General features: G+C 39.1%; 1 protein-coding gene across 1 annotated transcript in view; it reads right to left on the bottom strand.

Annotated features, from left to right (window-relative positions):
- Positions 1–23,026, bottom strand: part of CA10 (carbonic anhydrase 10) — a 509,505-nt gene that overhangs the window by 308,283 nt on the left and 178,196 nt on the right. The window lies entirely within an intron of this gene.

Below are 23,026 nucleotides of genomic sequence, written 5' to 3'. Positions count from 1 at the left end.
GTAAATTCTGTGAGAGCAGAGGTTTTGCGTGTGTGTGTATGTGTGGTGTTATTGTTCACTGCTACATCCTCATTTCCCAGGATAGTGCCCAGTTCATAGCAGGCACTCAAATATTGCCCAAATAAATATGTGAATAATATATTCCTACTGGATCCAAAGGATTATCTTGCACATTCCATTTTGGAAATCACTAGCCTAAGGGACAAATATATCACACTTTGCATATTTTTACTAAGTATTGGATAATTTAGCTTAATTCCCATCTAATATAGAGCTCTGATTATTTTTAAATCATGAGAGATGTAATTTGGTATCAAACCTTTCTGGAAGATGGTACTTGCTTCCCACAGGACACCTACAATAATGGCCCAGCTGACACTAAGCCTATCATAAAAAGACCTTATTAGTTCCCCTTTCTGTGCTGTCTTTGAGTAAACCGATATGTATGTCCTTCTCCCTCCTAATTTCTACTTTAAGATCTTTTCTTCCTTTCTTCCAGTAAGGAAAATGAGCATTGCCTAAGGAGGCAGAAACTTGGCTCACCCACTTTTACCCCACTCACAACAGGAGAAAAATCACTCAAAAGCCTGTTCCCCAGCTGTTACTTAATTTGCATACAATGTTCTATTATTTAATTACCTTATAACCTCTAGGGCTCTTGGTTGCCAGAAAAGACTTAGCAGTGACAGCATCCCTTACAGCAGAATACATAATTAAACAAACAAAAAAATGAATGGGTTTTTATTAGAAACATACATAATTCCCTTCTTGTCTTCCATATGAAAATTTGGGTGATTGCTTCTCCCTAGAATTACCTTCTGCCTATTAAATAAGCCCAGTACTTTACTTTTTGATAAATCAGATCATTTTTCACATGCCTGGGTTTCTTTCCTCTGTATTAATCGGTAGCTGCAGCCAGGTTCTAAGAGTAGCTGCTCTACTGAACAGAATGTGAACTTCAAGACAGCCTTGTGGAACCTGCTGAGGTTGCGCTGGGAGGGAAGCACACGAGTGCCCAGAAACTGCTGAATGCTGTATCCAGGAGGAAACATTTTGTAAATGCAATAACTTCCATGAGCACACAGCTACATTTTTTAATGCTGTGCTCATCTCTGGCTATATATATATATATATATATATACACACACACAGTGGCATGAGTAAGAGTTTTCTCATATGGTTTTAAGTTTCTTGAGCTGCAAGTCAAAACATTGTGATGTTCAAACAGTCTTTGGAAGGAAGAGGAAATTAACTGCAAATGTTATTAAAATGAAACTCTGCTTTCTATTGCAACCAGAATGGATCAGCATGCACAAATAGATATGTGTAAAATAAGATATAATTTTCTTTCAATTGAACTTGAATATTTCTATTTTCCCACTGTTAGCAGTAGTTAGATTCTGCAATGGTAAAAATAAAAATTTATTTTCATGCTAAGAGGTCATTTGGTCCATTCCCCCCCGCCTCTCTTTTTAGTGAGAAAATGGAAAGACAGGTGACTTGTACAGGGCTACTAAGCAGAATTAGTGGCAGAGACTGGCTCAGAACACAGTTCTTCTGACTGATTTGGGTGCTTTCTTAATCACTTATCACTGCTTTCAGTTTCATCCTTCCTGAAGCTGACTTTTACTTTGCTTTTTTCATTTGCAGATGGAGAAATACCAGAAGTGACCTCTCCTGTTTGGAAAAGACAGAAGTAGCATGCCTTTGTGGAGGTTGTCCAGAAGAGGTAAAGTAAGAAAGGGAAAGCTAGGTATGGGTACTGAAAAAAACAAAAAAACAAAAAAACAAAACAAAAAGAAACACCCAACTAAGTGCCTGCACAGTACCTGCTACTGATGCTGAACCCCAAGAAATGTCTGAATTAAGAAATTAAACTAGGGAAGCGGATTTGGCCCAATGGATAGGGGTCTGCCTACCACATGGGAGGTCCAAGGTTCAAACCCAGGGTCTCCTGACCCATGTGATGAGCTGGTCCATGCGCGGTGCTGATGCGCGCCCAGGAGTGCTGGTCCACTCAGGGGTGTCCCCCATGGCCAAGGAACACACCCCGTAAGGAGCGTTGTTCAGTGCAAAAAAAGCGCAGCCCGCCCAGGAATGGCGCCGCACGCACCGAGAGCAGACGCAGCAAAGATGACGCAACAAAAACAAGACACAGATTCTGGGTGCCACTGACAAGAATCCAAGCAGACACAGAAGAACACACAGCAAATGGACACAGAAAGCAGACAACTGGGCGGGGGCGGGGAGAAGGGGAGATAAATAAAAGTAAATCTTAAAAAAAAAGAAATTAAACTAATTTTAATAGTGTTACAAATTACTTCCATGTGTTTGGAGCTTCTACTTTATAAAGCGTTTCTTTCATTATCTCATTTGTTTCCTGCAAATCCTGAGACAAGCATTACTATTTCTGTTTTACAGAAAAAGAAACTGAGGTTCAAAGATAAGTTTTTAAAATTAAAATGTCACATCCCTGCTTGATAAAACTTGGATGTTATCTCAAGTTCTGATTCAAATTCCAGTGCTCCTTTTTGTTGAATTCTTATTGATGATGAGCAAAACTAAATTAAAATTTTAAAAGTTCATAAACTCAAATTTTTTTAACTTTTCCCTCGAAACCCACATTTGGTGAACTTCTCACAAGCCATCCCTCTCTCTCTGATAGCTCCTCCCAGTATATGATGCAGCATGAAACAGGTAGTACTCAGACATGAATAAATGATGATGCCCATCTTCAGACCTCAAGGCATCACAGAATCACACAAGCTTTGGATTTGAATGGGCTTAGAGGTTTGTACTTTAATATCCTTCATTTTCCAGATAAGAAAATCGAGGCCCTTGGTTAAAAACCCAGGTACCTGACTCCCAGCCCGGTGATGCTTGTAGGATCTGGTACTGTTTCAGGAAGAGAATCAACCGCTGGAAGAATGCCATGATCAAACGGCTTCGATCCTACTTTCTCTGAAGGCAGGAAAGGTCATTAAAATGCACAGCAGAGACTACAAAAGTACAATGCTCTGCAACAGTGATATTCCCAATTATTAAATTGGACGTCCTGGTGCCCTAGCTGGTGCCTCTGCAAGACAATGAAAGAGACCACAGCTCACAGGATGAAGTGTCATTCTATAGAGACCCCATTTCAGCTCCAGAGGAAAGAACATCAGTCCCTTCCAGGGAGTAAGGTAAAAGATAATGCATGCTTCTTTTCTGGCTGTCACAGGAAGTCTGAGGCTGTAATACTGATGACCTTCCCACAGAATATGCTGTATCTCATTTTTTAAAAAAGCCTTGCTCCTGGGTGGAGTGTTTGATGGCCTTCATAAAGGAATTGAAAACATTGGAAGAAGTCTTGAAAGGAAGAGAAAAGGAAGAGAGAGATAAGGAAGAGGCAAAAAAGAATGGAGAGGCTGGTGTCACAGCTCCAGGATCTTTCTGGACCTTGGGGACTCATCAACCCTTGGGGATTTCAGCAATAACCTTGTGGGTGGTTTTCTTAATGGGTTTCAACTCGTGTAAGCCGTCACTGCTCTACAGGTTGGATTCTGGCATCTGCAGAAGCCTTTGTTGTCTCCATGAGGTGAAGTCCACGTTTCTCAGCACGGCAAGCACGGCCCCTCCTGGAAACACAGCTTCCGCCCCGGCCTCGTTTCCCATCCTTTCCTTCCCTCCAGTAACTCCCGTCTCAGCCCCACTGGGCCACTTGTGTTCCCTGCATGACACATGGGGTCCTCAGCCTAGCCTCTGTTCACGTCCTTTCTTTTTTCCTTCAATCATCAAAATTCTCCCTACCAGACAGGGTTCGGCTCAGAAGCTCCCTTCTGTGAGGAACCCTCCAGTCAGAATGATTCACTCCTCTGCCTGGGCTCCTTCTTTGGGCTCGGCTCAGAGCCTCCTACTTTTAAGTTCTGGTGCTTTTGAGAAAACACCTGAAGACAAAGCCACTTGCAAACTGATTCCAGATATAACAACTTTTAATTTTGGACTAATTTTACAGGTACAAAGCAGTTACAAAGATAGTACAGAGAGTTCTCATCCAATAATGTTTTTTTTTTTCTGAGGTACTGGGGGCAGAAATTGAACCTAGGACCTCATATGTGGGAACTTGGCACTCAACCACTGAGCCACAGCAGCTTCCCTGAGTTGTTTTTCCAGTTTGTTTGTTTGTTTTCTTTAGGAGGCACCAGGAACCAAACCCAGGACCTCCCATGTTGGAAGCAGGTGCTTGAGTCACATCTGCTCCCTCTAATAACTTTTTAAAATCATGAAATATTTTATAGAAAAGTGCAAAGAATGATATTACAAACACATATACTTTCCTCTCAACTTCATCAAATCTCAACATTTTGAAATTTTGCTTCAGCTTTTTAAAACATATAAATCTTACTATTAATTTTGAAGTCCCCCGTGTACTTCTCCCGGATCCTATTCTCTCTTCTTCCTCAGAAATAATCACCCCCCTGACTTGGTGTTTATGATTACCTGGCATGCCTTTATAGGTTCACTACACATGTATGTATCCCAGAAGTAATATATAATAGTTTTGTATATTGAAAAACTTTATATATATAGCATCATTCTGTACATATCCATATGTGCTACACATTTTGATTTTTCTCTCAAAATTGTTAATGATAATGTAGATCTAGTTCATTCATTTTATCTTCCATATGGTGTTTTATTAAATGAATATATAACAATTTATTCTTTTCAACTGATAGACATTTCAGTTTCTCATTTTTTTAAATAACACTTTTTAAAATTAAAGTTAACAGATTACATAGAACGTTACATTTAAAAAACCTAAGAGGTTCCCATATAACACACACCCCATCTCCCACCCCCATCATTTTTGTAAATTGTATTTTTTTGAAGATACATACATCACAAAAAAGGTTACGTTATAAAAAACGTAAGAGGTTCCCGTTTACCCCCCATCCCCCCACCCCACTCCTCCCACACAACAATCTCCCTCATCATTGTGACACACTCATTGCACTGAACACATTTTGGAGTACTGGCGCACCATGTGGATAATAGTTTACCCTGTAGTTCACACTCTCCCCCAGTACATTCAGTGGGTTATGGCAGGATATATAATGTCCAGCATCTGACCCTGTACTATCATTTAGGCCAAATTCAAGTCCCAAAAATGCCCCCTTATCACATCTCTTTCCCACTCCCTGCCCTCAGCAACTACTGTGGCCGCTTTCTCCCCATCAAAGATACAATTTCTTCTATTAGTAGTCACAATAGTTTTATAGTAGAATATCAGTAAGTCCACTTTAATCCATATTTTATTCCTCCATTCTGTGGGCCCTGAGATGGTTATGTCCATTCTACTTCTATAATGATAAGGGGCTTAGATTACACATGGACGATGGATGCAGTTCTCCTGCTTGCAGTTGTAGGCACTCTCAGTTTCCTGGTATGGTGGCTGATCATCTTCACTTCCCTGTTAGTTGACCTGTATAAGTCCAACAAACCAGAGTTGCAACTCTGCTGAGGCTCAGGGCCCAGCTGGTTTATGGCCAGTCCAGAGATTCAGGTCTCCTGAGTATACACCAACACTAGCACCAACCAAAGGTTCAGTAAAAGTGACAGAAGAGGCATGTGTAGAAAGGTCACATCTGAGTTCAACTCCATCACACTCAGGGACACAAATTCCAAAGTAGGGCCCACTGACATGGTACTGAACTCCAGAGCTATCTGCCATGACCACATCCCTGTGGGTCCCTGTAGCCCTCAGGAGAACCAGCATCTGGGGTTGTATCCACTTTGGCTGTTTCTGGGGTCCTCCTGAGAAATGCATAAGCATGACCCCTCTGATGACCTCCTGACTCTTTTTTGAAGACTCTTAGCCATATAAACTCATTTGTCTTTGCCATTTCCCCCTTTTATTCAAGGTCAAAAAACAGTTTTCAACACATGATCCTACATTTGGGCTGAGATATTCTGCTAGTCTGACCCTTTTATTCAAGGTCTTTTTCTATTTACATCACCAGCTGGTGCTTGGTAGCAATCCCTTGGTGCTAGGGAGGCTCATCCCCAGGAGTCATGTCCCACACTGAGGGGAATATAATGCATTTACATGCTGAGTTTGGCTTAGAGAGCGGCCACATTTGAGTACCATGGAGGCTCTCAGGAAGTAACTCTTAGGTACCCTGCAGCTCTAGGCCTAGTTCATATTTCAGGCACACAGACTGATAAGTATAGTCATCAGTATCAAGGGCTCATTGTTGGAAAATCCTTCTTTGTCGCTCTTTCCCGTTGCACCTGGGAAATTGATTCTGTTCCATTAGGGAATGTGATAGAGCTTCCCTGGCTAGGAACTCAAAACTCCCTCGGTTGTTTGTAACTGTAGCTACTCTGAAAATACCCAACATATATCCAAACATTTTTATGTTCCCTATATACATGCCCTGGAGAACTCCGTCCCAACTATGTGCCCCCCATCAATAACACCCACGCCAGTGTTTCTCGCTTGCCATGGCTGAACCTCTCTGTGGTCCAAAATTTCTTCAACAACGAAGCCTAATAATTGCCAAATTCAATTAATAGGAAAACGAAATATAGTGATGGGTTTAAAGATGAGAAGTATACAACACTAATTTACAAATACTAAGATAAAGTAAAAATAAATTGGTGTATTAATAAAAATGAACAATATTATAAAGGTTTGTTTTTAACGTTTTGCCTTTCATCACTGTAATAGGTGTTGCCCTGTATGTACAGTGGCAAGGCACTTTCTTTCATTTCTTCCTCAGTATCTACATTCACTGGTTTTTTAAAGTGGACAAGGGGAAACATTACAGTCCTGCTGGTATCAGCAGAAACAGGAAGTCTACCTGTATTGTTCTATTTACTTAATGTTTCCTGCCAAAGGAATACCATTCAACCTGTTTGGGAAGAAACAAAATTAAAGAGTGTCAAAGTAATATTTTTTGGCAGTGGTGAGAGGTTTCCTTCTCCTTTTGATCCAGTAAAGCCCTTTTCCTTCTTTAGATCCATTAAAAAAAAAATACAAAAACACAAACCAGGGGTAAATAACCAGCATTCCTTAGGGAAATGAAGGTATCAGAGGGGCTACTTTAGACTCTGCCAGCTCTTCCAAATCTCAAAACGGAACCAGGAGGTGTTCATGCTATTATACAAAAAGGAAGAAATAAGTCCAAAGGGTTCCTGGAGTCTTATCTCTAAATTCTAGTTTCCTCTCTCCCAGCACTGCCCAGATTACTTTACTCTTCCCTTGAAATAATAAACTCTTTTAAAATACAAACCTATACAATATTAGAGATGATTGTTTTTCCCAAAACAGTTTTAAAATATGCCTATAAATAATTCTACAGAAAAGAGGGGAATAGATAGCTCAACTATTTTGAAAGCTAATTAAGCAGAACTTGGATTTTATTTCTTAATGATTTTATACAAATTGGAAGGAAGGCAAGAAATATTATCCAAGGTGTTCAGGCAGGAAAATAGATGCCTCCAATCAACTCCAAATTTCTCTTGATTCCATGAGACATGCCCTTATCACATTTTCTTTCTGCCTATTATGAGAGTGTTTAATTGGATAGGCATTGGAGACATTGAGTAGACAATCTACTCCTAAGCATCTACTTTCACCTGAATAAGTAAAAAAATAATGGGAAAAAAAAAGATAGAGATGGCATCGTTCTCTGGAGGAAGCAGGAGATTGAGTAGGAATGCTGGAAAATAGCATGGGAAGGACATTCCAGCAGAGGGAATACACAAGCAAAGACATGGAGTGGTGACAAACTATCATTGTCTTCAAGGAACTCTGCAAAAGCGCATCTACTGCACAGCCAGATCCCAGCTAGTTTGGCCAATTCCACATTGCCCAGACCATGATATAAGAATAATAATACAACTTGGCTCAAGAGAATAAAAATTGATGTGCACGACACATGAGCTGCATGAACTATTTTCTATTCATCAAGAGGGTCATGCATTTTCAAACCTTCAAGTCTTTGCTTAAACCATGATTTGGATGCCATGTCCTGTATCCTGCACTTCTCTGTGACTTAATGCATCCTTAAGTGTCACCTCTTTAGGAAACCTTCCCACTCACCTCCAAAGGGCAAATCATCCCTCCCTGTGCCCCAGCAAGGCTGTTTCTGCTTCCATAAAGCATAGCACCAACAGAGTCTGAAAAATAGTCTGGAAAACAGTGCGTGGCTCTATGTCACCTATCCCTAAAAGATAAAGACTCATCTAAAACATTCTTGTATTCCTCTCAGTACCTGGCATAGTGTCAACACATAGTAAGTGCTCAACTTGGATTGCTGACAGAGAAATTTAGAATTGGAAATCAGACAGAGTAATCACTGAATTCGAGTAGTGAACTGCCTTAAACTTCATTTAGATATGCGTGCATAGAAAATAACTCGTCTTTTATGGCAACTGGCATTAATTCCTTCAGCTCTACGAAGAATCCTTGGTTCAATTCCTTGAGCAAGAAAACAAGTTGTATGTATGTGAGTGTGTGGGTGCATGTGTGAGGATATTCCTCATTAAATAAATGGAAAGATACAGCAAGTTCATGGAATTGAAGATTTAGGAGGGTTATCATGTCAATCTTTCCCAAACTGATCTATAGATTTAATACAACCCTAAACAAAACCCCAGATGGAATTTTTGTAGATACCAATACCCTCATTTTAAATTCACCTGGAAAAGTAAGGAGACCAGAATAGTCAAAAATCTGAAAAAGAACGACAAAGTTGGAGGATTCACACTATCTGATTTTAAAACTTATTATAATGCTACTTTAATCAGACATAGATCAATGGAACAGAAGAGTTCAGAAATAGACAAATGTAATTATGGTTAATTTATTTTTGACAAAGATACACAGGCAATTCAATGGACAAATAATGACTTTTTCAACAAATGGTGCTGAGAGAATTATACCATCCATATGCAGAAAAATGAACCTTAATCTATATCTGAACATGTACACAAATATAGACCCAAATGTAAAACCTGAAACTATAAAACTTTTAGAAGATAATATAGGATAAAAATCTTTGTGACCTTGGGTTTCATAAAGAGTCTAACATATATCACTAAATGCAATCTATAAAAACTAAATAATGATAAATTGGGCTTCATAAAAATAAAGATAAAAAACTCTTGCTCTACTGAAAGCACTGTAAAGAGAATGCAAAGACAAGCCACAAACTGGGAGAAAATATTTGCAAAGCACAAATCTGATAAATTACTTATATCCTGAATATATAAAGAAATCTTAAAATTCAACTGTAAGAAAATAAACAACCCAATTTAAAACATTTTTTAAAATGGGCAAAAAATTTGAACAGATGCCTTTGCTACTAAACCATACTCACAGCTTTGTGTTTTGCTTATTTTGCTCCTTCAAACTTTACATCTTTTCTCACTGTCTTTCTGGCAAATTCTTACTACTCACTCACAAATCTTAGAGAGGAAAAGTATCCTCTAAAATGTCTTTCCGAACTGCATATGAACATATTGAATGAAAGAATGACTTGAACTATAGGAAATTGTTACGGATTGAGTTGTGTTTCCCCAAAAGATACATGCAAGTCCTAACTCTCAGGCCTGGAAATGTGACTCTATTTGTAAATAGGATCTTTGAAGACATTATTATTTAAGATGAGGCCAGACTGGATTGGGATGGGCCCTAATTCAATATGACTGACATCCTTAAAGAAGAGGAAATTTAGACTCAGAAACAGAAGAGACAGAGGGGAGAATGTCATGGATTACCAGCTAACCACCAGATAAAGAAGCTAGAAAGGGCATGGAATGGATTCTGCCTGTGGACTTCAGTGAAAGCAAGGCTGTGCTTGGACCTTGATTTTGGACTTCTGACCCCCAGAACTGTGAGACAATACATTTCTATTGTTTTAAGCAATGCAGTTTGTGGTACTTTATTAGGCAACCTTAGGAAACTAAGACATAAGTAAGGCCTTTTCTTAACTTAACTCAACTATGTATTTATTCTTCTGGTCAGATGGATATTTATTGAGCGCCTCTTATATGCTAGCAAGTATATTAAGCAAGGAAGATAGACCAATATTTAAAAATAAAAGCATCATCACGAATCCCATCACTTAGTAGGGGAGATACACATGTAAACAGAGAATTATCATACTATTTTAGAAGAGTTATTATGATGTGAAAATTGGCATTGAGAGAGCAGTGGAAGTTTGCGTGGATCTTACAGGATGAGTAGGAGATGAGGAGAAAAGTCTATTTCAGGCAGAGGACACAGTATTAATAAAGAAATGGGTTTTGAGCTAAGAAAAATTATACTCTGAGAAACCTATCCTTTTCTGATCTCATATGCTCTTTGCTCTTTTTGCAGGTCTCTGATAGTGGAAACTGCAAAGAGGCAGCCAAAGCATACGGATTATTGAATAGGCTGTTTGCAGTATCATAGAAGTCTACAGAACAGCTAGATAACTCAAGGAGTGGGAAGTGGAGAGAGAGAACACACACCTCAGGCCAAGGTAGATTTTATATTCCTCATAGACTTTGTACAGAATCTTTAATTTAAAAAATATTATGCAAGACTGGGTGAAAACTTGTCCAATTTCAAGCTACCCAGGCTGTCTTTACTCAATTTAAATCCTGTTAAAGCAAAATTTTCTCAAATATCCTTTTATGGTATCAAGAAAGTCTCATTCTTCAATTTGGTTTTATAGGAATGTTGATTAAGAATGCATATAAAACATAGGGAATTAAAGAAAGAAAGATATTTACTTAAGAAAAACAAAGCCCTCCAAAAAATAAACACTTTTAATTATTTTTTCTCTTCTGTAGGAGAAATGTACAATGGGAAGTCTAAAAACTGAATTAAAAGCTATCACTGCAGCATATTTTTAATTTTTATTTTATGCTATATGGCCACAGGATGCTTTAACAGAGGATAGATGATTCTACTATCACCCTGCATAATTTTGTGTAGCAAAGCATATGCAGAGTTGTACTAAAACGCTGAGATGACTGTTTGGCTTCTTTAGCATTATTTGAACTATTAGCTCACATGGGATAAGAATGATAGCATTAATCCTATTTAATGCATGAGGAGATCAGAAGTTACTAAGGCAAATTCATCAAAGATTCCTCCAACTTTTACTCTAAAGGATATACTGTTTGGTTTATTCAGCTTATTGTAAGTCACAAATATGTCTTGTTTGCATAGATATTGTTTTTTTTTTTAAAAATAAACTAACACTTCTAATGGAAGGTAAATCAACTGCATGCCTGGAATCAAACAGGTAGACAGAAGCTGAAAAGCAAGCAGCAATAGTAAGAAGAGATGAGGATGGGAGGAGAAGCACTGAAGAAAGTTGGCCAAAGTGATGAAAGTTTAATTTATTAGCCCATATATCTGCAGGGGAAATGCTAATCTCAAATATTTCACATCCATTTTAGGTATTATTTAGTAATTGCAACAAACTTGTAATGAGTGTGATTCTAAATATATGTATTTCAAACTACACTATAAAAGAAGTGCTAGGATCAGTATGTTAATTGGAAAACAGCCACAAATGATTTCATAGCTAAAGACCTAGAGCTGTTCACTAGCTTCAGACCAATAATTCTGCATACTTAGTTGCTTTGCTTTTGTAGCTTCCTGTGCCTACATGTGAGGAATGAGGAGAGCTTAAAAATGAACATAGAGGGAAGTGGACTTGGCTCAACGGACAGAGCATCCACCTACCACATGGGAGGTCCACGGTTCAAATGCAGGGCCTCCTTGACCCGTGTGGAGCTGTCCCACGCAATGTGCGTAAGGAGTGCCGTGCCACATGGGGGTGTCCCCCACGTAGCGGAGCCCCACGCACAAGGAGTGCCCCGTAAGGAGGGCTGCCCTGCACAAAAAAAGTGCAGCTTGCCTGGGAACAGCGCCGCACACACGGAGAGCTGACGCAGCAAGATGACATAACAAAAAGAGACATAGATTCCTGGTGCTGCTGACAAGAATAGAAGCAGACACAGGAGAACACACAGTGAATGGACACAGAGAACAGACAACTGGGGTGGGGGGGAAGGGGAGAGAAATAAATAAAAATAAATCTTAAAAAAAAAAGAACATAGAAGAAGATGGCAGCAGAGTAAGGAGCTCCTGGAGTCAGCTCATGATACAGGGCAGTTGGTGGTCACCCAGACCTACCTAAAGCACCTGTTTGAAGGACCCAGGAGACCAGAGGAGTATCCTGCAACATCCTTGAGAGTGTGGAAGGAGGAGACTGCTCATCACACAGAGGATTAGTGAGTAGAGCCCTGCACACCGTGAAGGTTGGTGCCTGTGATGCGCAAGCTGCCTCAGGAGCTATTCTGTGGCTGGAGTTGAAAGCTCCATTTCCCTCAAGAAAAACAAGGGAGGAAGACACGGTGTGGCACAGACTTCAGCTATTGATAAATGGATTCAGGAGGCTGAAGCAGAATCCTAGGAACAACTGAACTTTGAGCCTGTCCAGGTCAGAAGGAAGCCTGTGGTCGCCATTTTGACTCTGTCCCAGGCGTGAGGGGAAGCAGGGCTGACTGAAAATCGCAGTGCTTATAAGGACTGGCTTCTTTCCACCCAGGTTGGCTTGCATGTCTAGCCTAAAACCCAGTTTCACTTCTGGCAGGGAGGAAGTTGGGGTGACCTGCACCACCCCTCTAGGAAGCGGCAAGCCATGCCATAGGGGCTGGTGCCCATCCTACTTTAGGGGCACAAGCCGTCTCAGGACCTATTCTGTAGCTGGAGTTAGAAGCTCCATTTCCCATAAATGGTGGAGGAAGAGACAGTTATCCACTGACCTCAGCTACTTATTAGTGGATTTGGCTGGCTAAAGTATAATCCTAGTGACAGTTAGGGTCTGAGCCTGTCCAAGCAGGAAAGAGTCCAGTAGCCACCATTTTGACTCCACCCCTGGCATGAAGGGAAGCCTGGCTGACTGAAATCCAGTGAAGCTAGGGAATGACGTCTTTCCACCAAGATCTGACTACAGCCCTAGCCTAGGCTCCAGCCCCACCTCCAGCAGAGAGGAGGCTGGAGGAACCCGCACCAGGCTCTCCAGGCAACTGCAAGTGCTCTCTGCCAGCACAGGCTGAATAGTCAGACACCTGGGGCTGCATCCCCGCAGCCCAAGAGAATAGGAGAGGAGATGGGTATCCTTGGCCTCTTCTGGGCACTGGTAGGAATTTTCAGCCCACACAAACAGATTTGTTGAGTGCCCCTGAGCCATTTCCACCTCTGTCCCCTCACAGGATAGGAGGGGGCTGGTGTTCCCTCAACCTCTCAGGGCAACTTCAGGTAGTTTTGGCCTGCACAAGCCTGACCATTGGGCACCTGAGGCTCCACCTCCATTCCCAATAGGACAAGAAATGGACTGTTTGCCCAGCCTCTGGATAATTGCAGGTACTTTTAGCCCACACAGCCTGGACAAGTGGGTACTTGTGGACCCACCCTCATCCCTGAATAGGAAAGAAGGGGGCTGGTGTTTCCACAGCCTTTTTGGGCAATGGCAGAAGTTCAGCCTGCATGGACTGGACTAATGGATGCCTATGAATCCGCCCCTGCTCCCAATAAGATAGGAGGGTCTGGTGTCTCCACAGCCTCTGTGGACAATGGTGGGTACATTCAGCCAACAGAGACAGAACTGTTGGGTGCCTATGGATCCAACCCCATGCCTTAAGAGGATAGAAGGGGGCTGGTATTTCCTCAGCCTTCCCAGGCAACAGTAGGTATTCTTGGCCTAAAGAGAGTGAACTGTTGAGTGCCCATAGAATCACTCTCACCACCCAACAGAAAAGGAGGGGGCTGGTGCTCCCTCAGCCTCTATGGGCAAAGGTGGGTACTTTTGGCCTACAGGACTGAACTGCTGAGCATGGTGGCTGCGTTCCCACCCCCTAAAGGGCAGAAGGGGCAGTACTCCCTCAGGCTCTCAGGGCAAATGCAAGCATATTTGACCCACAGAGATTAGATTGTTGGGCACTCCAGAGAGTCCATTCCCACTCCTTACAGGGAGAGGATGTGGTGCTACATCAGTTTACCTGAGCAACTGTGGTCATATTGGACCCACACAGCATAGACTGCTGACCACAAATATAGCTCTATCCCTTCCTAAGATAGGAGAGGAAGGGTGTGAAGCTTCATCAGTGTTTCTGGGTGACTACAGACAGTCTTGTTGTGCCCAACTTGGATTATTATACATGGCTACAGCTCTGTCCCTACCCCTGACAGAGGAGAAAGGTGAGAGAAGCTTCATTAATTCCTGGAACAATGTGGGCAGCTACAGCCTTCATAGGTTACAGCACCAGCTGCATCCTTGGTTCCTACTAACACAACCAGCAAAGGAGAAAAGACAAGAAATTCCTAAACTAAAAGGAGAAACTGCACCCAGAATAAATACATCTAGCAACCCAGATGAGAAAACACCAACAAAAAATTACAATCCCTACCAAGAAACAGGAAGAGATGGCCCAGTTAAAGGAACAACAATTGGCCTGCAAATGACAAAAAGGAATTGAGACAAGTAATTTTAGATGTTCAAACAAATCTCCTTAATAAATTCAATGAGGTGGCTAAAGAGATTAAGAATATTAAGAAGACACTGAATGAGCACAAGGAAGAATGTGAAAGCATACACAGAAAAATAGCAGACCTTATGGGAATGAAAGTTGCAATAAATGAAATTAAAAATACGCTGGAGGCATTTAACAGCAGATTTAAGGAAGCGGAAGAAAGGATTGGTGAGCTCAAAGACATGGCCTCCAAAAGCACAAATACAAAAGAAAAGAATGGAAAAAATTGAACGGGATCTCAGGGAAATAAATGACAGCTAGTGATGTCCAAACATATGTGTCATGGGTGTCCCAGAAGGAGAAGGGAAAAGGGGCAGAAGGAATATTTGAAGAAATAATGGTGGAAAATTTCCCAAGCCTATTGAAGGACATAGATATCCATGTCCAAGAATCACAATGTACTCCCATCTGAATAAATCCAAATAGACAAATTCTGAGACACATACTAATCAGAATGTCAAATGCCAAAGACAAAGAGAGAATTCTGAGAACAGCAAGAGAAAAGCCATGCACAACACATAAGAGCTTCTCAATAAGATTAAGTGCTGATTTCTCATCAGAAACTGTGGAGGCAAGAAGGCAGTGGTCTGATATATTTAAGATACTGCAGGAGAAAAACTGCCAGCCAAGAATTTTATACGCAGCAATATTATCTTTTAAAAATGACAGTGAGATTAGAATATTCACAGATAAACAGAAACTGAGAAAGTTTATAAAAAAGACCAGCTTTACAGGAAATACTAAAGGGAATATTACAGCCTGAAAAGAAAAGACAGGAGAGAGAGGCCTGGAAGAAAGTCTAGAAATGACAACTGTATTGGTCACAGTACATAAAAGTGTGAAAAATAAAATGACAGATAAAATGCAAAGATCAACATGGATAATATAAGAACTGCCTTTGCAGTAATAATGTTGAATGTTAATGGAGTAAACCCCCCAGTCAAATGACACAGACTGGCAGAATGGATAAGTCATCTATATGTTGTCTGTAAGAGACTCACTCTCGACCCAAGGATTCCAATAAATTGAAAATGAAAGGTTGGGAAAAGATATTCCAAGCATACAGTAACTAAAAAAAAAAAAAAGGCTGGGGTTGCTATTTTTTATATCAGATGATATAGACTTTAAAAGCAAAACTGTTATTAGAGACAAGGAAGGACATTATATATTAAGAAAAGGGATGAATCACCAGGAAGAAATAACAATCATAAATATATATGCACCTAACCCGGATGCCCCAAGATACATGAGGCAAACACTGGCAAAACTGAAGAGAGAAATAGACATCCCTACAATAATAGTTGGAGACTTCAATACACCACTGTCAACAGTGGACAGAACATCTGGGCAGAAGATCAGTAAAGAAACAGAGAGCTTGAATAATATGATAAATGGACTAAACCTAAGACATATAAAGAACAATGGACCCCTAAACAGCAGGATATACATTCTTTTCAAGTGCTCATGGATCTTTCTCCAGGATAGTCCATATGTTGGGTCACAAAGCAGATCTCAATAAATTCAACAAAATCAAAGTTATGCAAAGCATTTTCTCTGATCATAATGGAATAAAGTTGGAAATCAAAAAGTAGCAAAAAAAAAAAGGAAAAATTCACACATCTATGGAGATTAAACAACACACTCTTAAATAATCAGTGGATCAAAGAAGAAATTTTGAGAGAAATCAGTAAATATCTCGAGACAAATGACAATGAGAATACAACATATCAGAACCTATGGATGATGCAAAGGCAGTGTTGAGAGGAAAATTTATAGCCCTCAATGCTTACATTAAAAAAGAAGAAAGAGCTGAAATCAATGACCTAACTACACAGCTGGAGGAACTACAAAAAGAACAGCAAACTAATACCAAAGGAAGTAGAAGGAATGAAATAACAAAGATCAGAGCAGAAATAAATGAAATTGAGAACAAAAAAAAAAAATAGAGACAATCAACAAAACCAAAAGTTGGTTCTTCAAGAAGATTAACAAAATTGACAAACCCTTAGCTAGACTGACTAAGAAAAAAAGAGAGAAGATGCAAATAAATGAAATAAAAAATGAAAAGGGGAACATTACTACTGATCCTACAGAAATAAGAGAAATCATAAGAGGACTATGAACAACTTTATGATAAAGAACTAACAAAGTAGATGAAATGGAAAAACTCATAGGAATGTACAAACAACTTATGCTGATGCTAGAAGGAATAGAAGACCTCAACAAACAAATCACAAGTAAAGAGATTGAAACAGTCATCAAACAGCTCCCCAAAATGAAAATGGTCCTGACCAGACCATTTCACAGGTGACTTTTACCAAGCATTCAAAGAAGAATTAATACCAATATTACTCAAGTTCTTCCAAAAAATTTAACAAGAAGGAACGCTACCAAACTCATTCTATGAAGCTAATATCACCCTAATACCAAAGTCAGATAAAGATATTACAAAAGAAAAGGAAAATTCCAGACCCATTTCCCTTATGAATACAGACGCGAAAATCCTCAATAAAATACTTGCTAATCAAATCCAACAACACATTAAAAAATTATCCATCATGATCAATGAGTTTTATACCAGGCATGCAAGGTTGGCTCAATACAAGAAAATCAATCAGCATAACACACCATATTAATAAATCAAAGAAGAAAAATCCCATGATTTTATCAATTGCTGCAGAAAAGGTATTTGACAAAATACAGCACCATTTCTTGATAAAATAATACAAAAATAGGAATTGAAGGTTTTCTCAACATGATAAGGGCCATATATGAAAAACCCACAGCTAACATTGTACTCAATGGTGAAAGAGTGAAAGCTTTCCCATTGAGATCAGGGACAAGTCAAGGATATCCACTGTCACCACTGTTGTTCAATATAATGCTAGAGGTTCTAGCTAGAGCAATCAGGCAAGAAAAAGAAATAAAAGGCATCCAAACGGAAAAGGAAGAATTAAAACTTTCACTATTCACAGATGATATGACTGTGTATCTAGGAAGTCCCAAAAAATCTACAACAAAGCTGCTAGAACTAATAAATGATTTCAGTAGACTGTCAGGATACAAGATCAATACGCAAAAATCAGTGGTGTTTCTATACACTAAAAATGTGCAATCTGAGGAAGAAGTCAGGAAAAAAAAATTCCACTTACAATAGCAACTAAAAGAATCAAATATTTACGAATAAACTTAACCAAGGATACAAAGCACTTGTATTCAGAAAACTACAATGGATTGCTAAAAGAAATAAAAAAAGACCTAAATAGTTGGAAGAACATTCCATGCTCATGGATTAGAAGACTAAATATCATTAAGATGTCAATTCTACCCAAATTGATATACAGATTTGATGCAATACCAATAAAAATTCCACCAGCATTTTTTAAGGAAATGGAAAACACAATTATCAAATTTATCTGGAAGGGTAAGCAGTCCCGAATAGCCAGAAACATCTTAAAAAGGAAAAGTGAAGTTGGAGGACTCTCACTTCCAGACTTTAAATCATATTACCTAGCTACAGTGGTAAAAACAGCATGGTATTGGCATAAAGATAGACACATAGACCAATGGAACTAAATTGATGGTTCAGAAACAGACTCTCACATCTAAAGCCAAGTGATTTTTGACAAGCCTGTCAAGCCCACACAGTTGGGGCAGAAGTTTTTTCGACAAATGGTTTGGGGAGAATTGGATATCCATAGCCAAAAGAAAGAACAAAGACCCCTATCTTATACCTTATACAAACATTAACTCAAAATGGATCAAAGACTTAAATACAAAAGGAAGTAAAATAAAGCTCCTAGGAGAAAATGTAGGGAAACATCTTCAAGACCTGGTGGTAGGTGGTGGATTCTTAAAGCTTACACTAAAAGCATGAGCAACGGAAGAAAACATGGATAAATGGGACCTCCTCAAACTTAAACACTTCTGTAATTCAAAGGACTTCATCAAAAAGGTGAAAAGGCAGCTCAGTCAAGGGGAGAAAATATTTGGAAACCACTTATCCCATAAGGGTTTGATTTCCATTTTAGATAAAGAGATCATACAAGTCAACAATAAAAGAGGAAGCAATCCAATTAAAAATAGGCAAATGATTTAAATAGACATTTCTCCAAAGAGGAAATACAAATGGCCAAAATGCATATTAAAAAATGTTCCATATCAAGAGCTATTAGGGAAATGCAAATTAACAATGAGATATCATCTAACACCACATAGACTAGCCATTATTTAAAAAAAGACAACAATAAGTGCTGGAGAGGATGTGGAAAAATAGGAACACTCCTTCACTGTTGGTGGGAGTGTAAAATGGTGCAGCCTCTGTGGAAGACAGTTTGGCAGTTCCTCAGGAAGGTAAATATAGAATTGCCATATGGTCCAGCAATACTTCTACTAGGAATATATCCAGAAGAACTAAAAACTATGACACAAACAGACATCTGCACACCAATGTTCATAGCAGCATTATTCACAATTTCCAAAAGATAGAAACAACCCAACTGTCCATCCACCAGTGAATGGATAAAAAAAATATGGTATATACATACGATGGAAAACTATGCTGCAGTAAGAAGAAATGAAATTGGGACACATATGATAACACAGATGAGTCTTGAAGACATTATATTAAGTGAAGTAAGTGAGACATAAAAGGGCAAATATTGCATGGTCTCATTAATATGAAGTAAATATGAATAATAAACATATGGAATTAAAATCTAGAGTATAGGTTATTAGGAGGTAAAAGGAGGATTGAGAATAACTACTGATGCTTAATGTATGTACAAGTTTTAATTAACTTGACTATAAAAGTGCCTTGTTCTACTCTTCATGTTGACTGATATTTACTAATCCTCAGTCTTTATCTTCAGACTGTATCTATAACCTCTGACTACCCATTATCATAAATGGTATTCTAAATTATGTTATGTATATTATACTTTGCTGAACATTTAAAATATCCGAAGGACAAGAGTAGTGCTACTGATACAGAGATTGGTAAGACTCCTGTCTTAAAGAAGGTTACCATCCATTAAAGGAAACACATTTATGAATACACATGCCATTAATGCACTGTGATAAGAGCACAAAGTACTAGGGGAACAAAAGGAGGGTATTGTTTGAAAACACATGCCTTCCTAAAAATTATGTCTTAAAACCGGTGGCCAAAAAGTGAAATACTGCCTAGCATGTGCTGTTACCATTTTCACACTGAAGGCAACAGAAAGAATGAAATGAGAACGTTAAGGCAAGAAGTGATGAAGCCAAAGGAGGAAAAAAAGACATTGCTAAGCAGTACTGAGAAAAGAGTCAAAATATGATGAGCAAATTGATCTCTTTTGGTCAATCCATATGAAACCATCCACAGTACGCAGTTGTTTAAATAAAGGGTCACCCAAACACATTAAAAAAGCAGGAAAAACTGCAAGTATGGCCATCAGAATACACACGGAGAGACTCTCACGTCACTAGAGACTGATGTGGCTCTCCATTGGTTAGGAAGTATTGCAAAACTGGCCTGCAGAGTACTATCCAATTGATGATATGGCATTCTACAGGGTCTACAGCTAATAAAGCATCAAGATTTTCAATTCCTGACATAATAGAATGATGAGTATCAGGCTAACCTTCCTGCCATAAACAACTATACATACGGAAGTAAATGTTTTCAGGCATTGGGCAACAGAAGGTGTAAGGCTATGATCCTTGAGAGAACAAAAAGTTACAAAGTGAGTTCCATATTTACCTTTAACTTTTCCCTGAATATACATTCTAAGCCTTGACATATGGAGGTGAAAAGCTGAGAGCAGCATTAGCAACTGAGTGAAGGAAACAGGGACTGGGCTATAGAGTTGCTAAGGGGACTGGAATACAAAGGGCAAGGTGGAGAAGAGGAGGAGGCTCTACAGAAAAGGAGTTTCAGAAATCTGCCCAGACCTTAAGAGTCTTCAGTCAAATACCACATATGAAGGACTAGACAAAATGGCTCCTGACAGAGAATAACATCTGTCTAAAGATGTTAATATCTTGGGGAAACGGAATTTGGCCCAGTGGTTAGGGCGTCCGTCTACCACATGGGAGGTCCGCGGTTCAAACCCCGGGTCTCCTTGACCCGTGTGGAGCTGGCCCATGCGCAGTGCTGATGCGCGGGAGGAGCGCCCTGCCACACAGGGGTGTCCCCCGCGTAGGAGAGCCCCATGCGCAAGGAATGCACCCGTAAGGAGAGCCACCCAGTGCTAAGGAAAGTGCAGCCTGCCCAGGAATGGCGCCGCCCACACTTCCCGTGCCGCTGACGACAACAGAAGCGGACAAAGAAACAAGATGCAGCAAAAAGACACAGAAAACAGACAACCGGGAGAGGGGAGGGGAATTAAATAAATAAATAAAATAAATCTTTAAAAAATAATAATAATAAAGATGTTAATATCTAAAGATTACATAGTGTTAGGAAATAGTGGCATTCTAGCCATTCAGACTGGAGAAACCTACACTAAGTATTCAATTATAATTTTATAAAAATCACAAATTAAGACTAGGGTTATACTAGCAATAAAGTATCCTTTAGACCTACCTTAACAAAGTCAAAAATTAAGGCTTGAACAACCAGCAAGATGGCAACAGAGTAAAGTGCTCCAGAGCCAGTTCGTGCTACAGGGCAATTAGTAATCACCCAGAGCTACCTAAAACACCTGTTTGGGGGCTCCAAGAGACCAGAAGACCATCCTGCAACATCCTTGAAGGAATGGAAGGAGGAGACTGCCCATCTGCAGAGATTAGTTGAGAGCGACTCAACTAAAGATAGAAATTAGACAAGTCCACAATCATAGTAGGAAATACTAACTAGTCTCCTGGTAATTCTTGGAATAAATAAACAAAAGTCATTAAGATATAGAAGAATTGAATAAAACTGTCAATCAACTTGGCCTAATTAGATTTTATGAAACATTATATTTAACAGCAGCAGGATACAGTTGTTTTTTTCTTGATAGGTCATATTCTGGGTTATGAAAGAAGTCTTGATAAATTTTTTAAAAACCTCAAAATCATACATCTTGTGTTCTCTGTCCATAATGGTATTAGATTAGAAATTAAAAACAATACTAAGAAAACTCAAAAAATTTGGAAATTAAGCAACACAAAATTAAAATACCTGTGGATCAAAGAAATCCCAAAGGAAATTTTGTTTTAAAAAGTGAACTAATTGAAAATAAAAACACTATATATCAAAGTTTGTGTGATGCAGTTAAAGTAGTCCTTACAGAAAATTTTTTCCTATAGTAAAAAGGGAAAGAAGTAAAAATCAATGATCTAAGCTTTCATTTTAAGAAGACAGAAAAGAGAACAAATTAACCTCTAAGTAAATAAAAGAAAGGCAATAATAAAAATAAGTATGGAAAAAAGAAAATAAGGAAAACTCGAAAGGTGGTTTTTTGAAAAAGTTTATCACTTTTGATCACAATTGATAAAACTCTAGTACGAGTAATCAAGGAAAAAACAAAAATATCACCAATACCAGAAATGCAAGAGGGCATTTCTACAGATATTATAAATATAATAAGGGAGGGTATAGATAACCTTATACCAATGAAACTGACAATGCAGATAAAGTGGTCAAGTTCTATAAAATATAAAATTAAGCAAAACTGATAAAGAAGAAATAGAAAATATGAAAACTCTGTAGTCATTTTAAAGGAATTTAATTGCTATTTTAAAAATTCCCCACTCAGGTCCAAATGCATTCAGTGGTGAATTCAATCAAATATTTAGGAAAAATATAATAGCACTTTTCTTACATATACTTTTTCAGAAGTGAAGATGGAAACACTTTCTAATTCATTAAATAAGCTGATGTATTTAATAACAAATCCAGAAAAGGGCATAATAAGAAAAAAAATTGCAGAATAATATTATAGCTCTCAAACATAGGTACAAAACTACTTAACAAAACATTGGTAAACCAAACCCATGATAAAGGTTATATCATGACTTCATAAGGTTTATTTCAGAAATGTAAGGTTGGTTAAAATACACAAATCAATCAGTGTAATTCACCAGATTAAAATACTAGAGGAGAAAAAGTATATTATTATCTGTATGACAAAAAAACATTATCACAAAATGACTTGACCAACTGGACTCCTGTCTACCGTATGGGAGACCCTGGGTTCACTTCCCAGGGCCTCATTGTGAAGGCAAGCTGACTGTGCCCGAGGAGAGCTGACGGCCCCAGCCCTCAGAGAGCTGACAGCCCGCGCCTGGGGAGAGCTGATGGGTGGTGCCCATACGAGATGATGCAACAAAGGGAGCCAAGCAGACACAGAAGAATGCACAGTGAATGGACACAGGGAGCAGACAGCAAGCAAGGAGCACGGGGGGTGGTGGTGGGGATAAATAAATAAAATAAATCTTTAAAAAAACCAACAACCTACAGTTAACAACATAC

The sequence above is a fragment of the Dasypus novemcinctus genome, chromosome 21 (genome assembly GCF_030445035.2).
Source record: "Dasypus novemcinctus isolate mDasNov1 chromosome 21, mDasNov1.1.hap2, whole genome shotgun sequence".
Classification (NCBI taxonomy): domain Eukaryota; kingdom Metazoa; phylum Chordata; class Mammalia; order Cingulata; family Dasypodidae; genus Dasypus; species Dasypus novemcinctus.
Note: the sequence above shows the minus strand (reverse complement) of the source record. Positions and strands in the feature narration are given on the sequence as shown.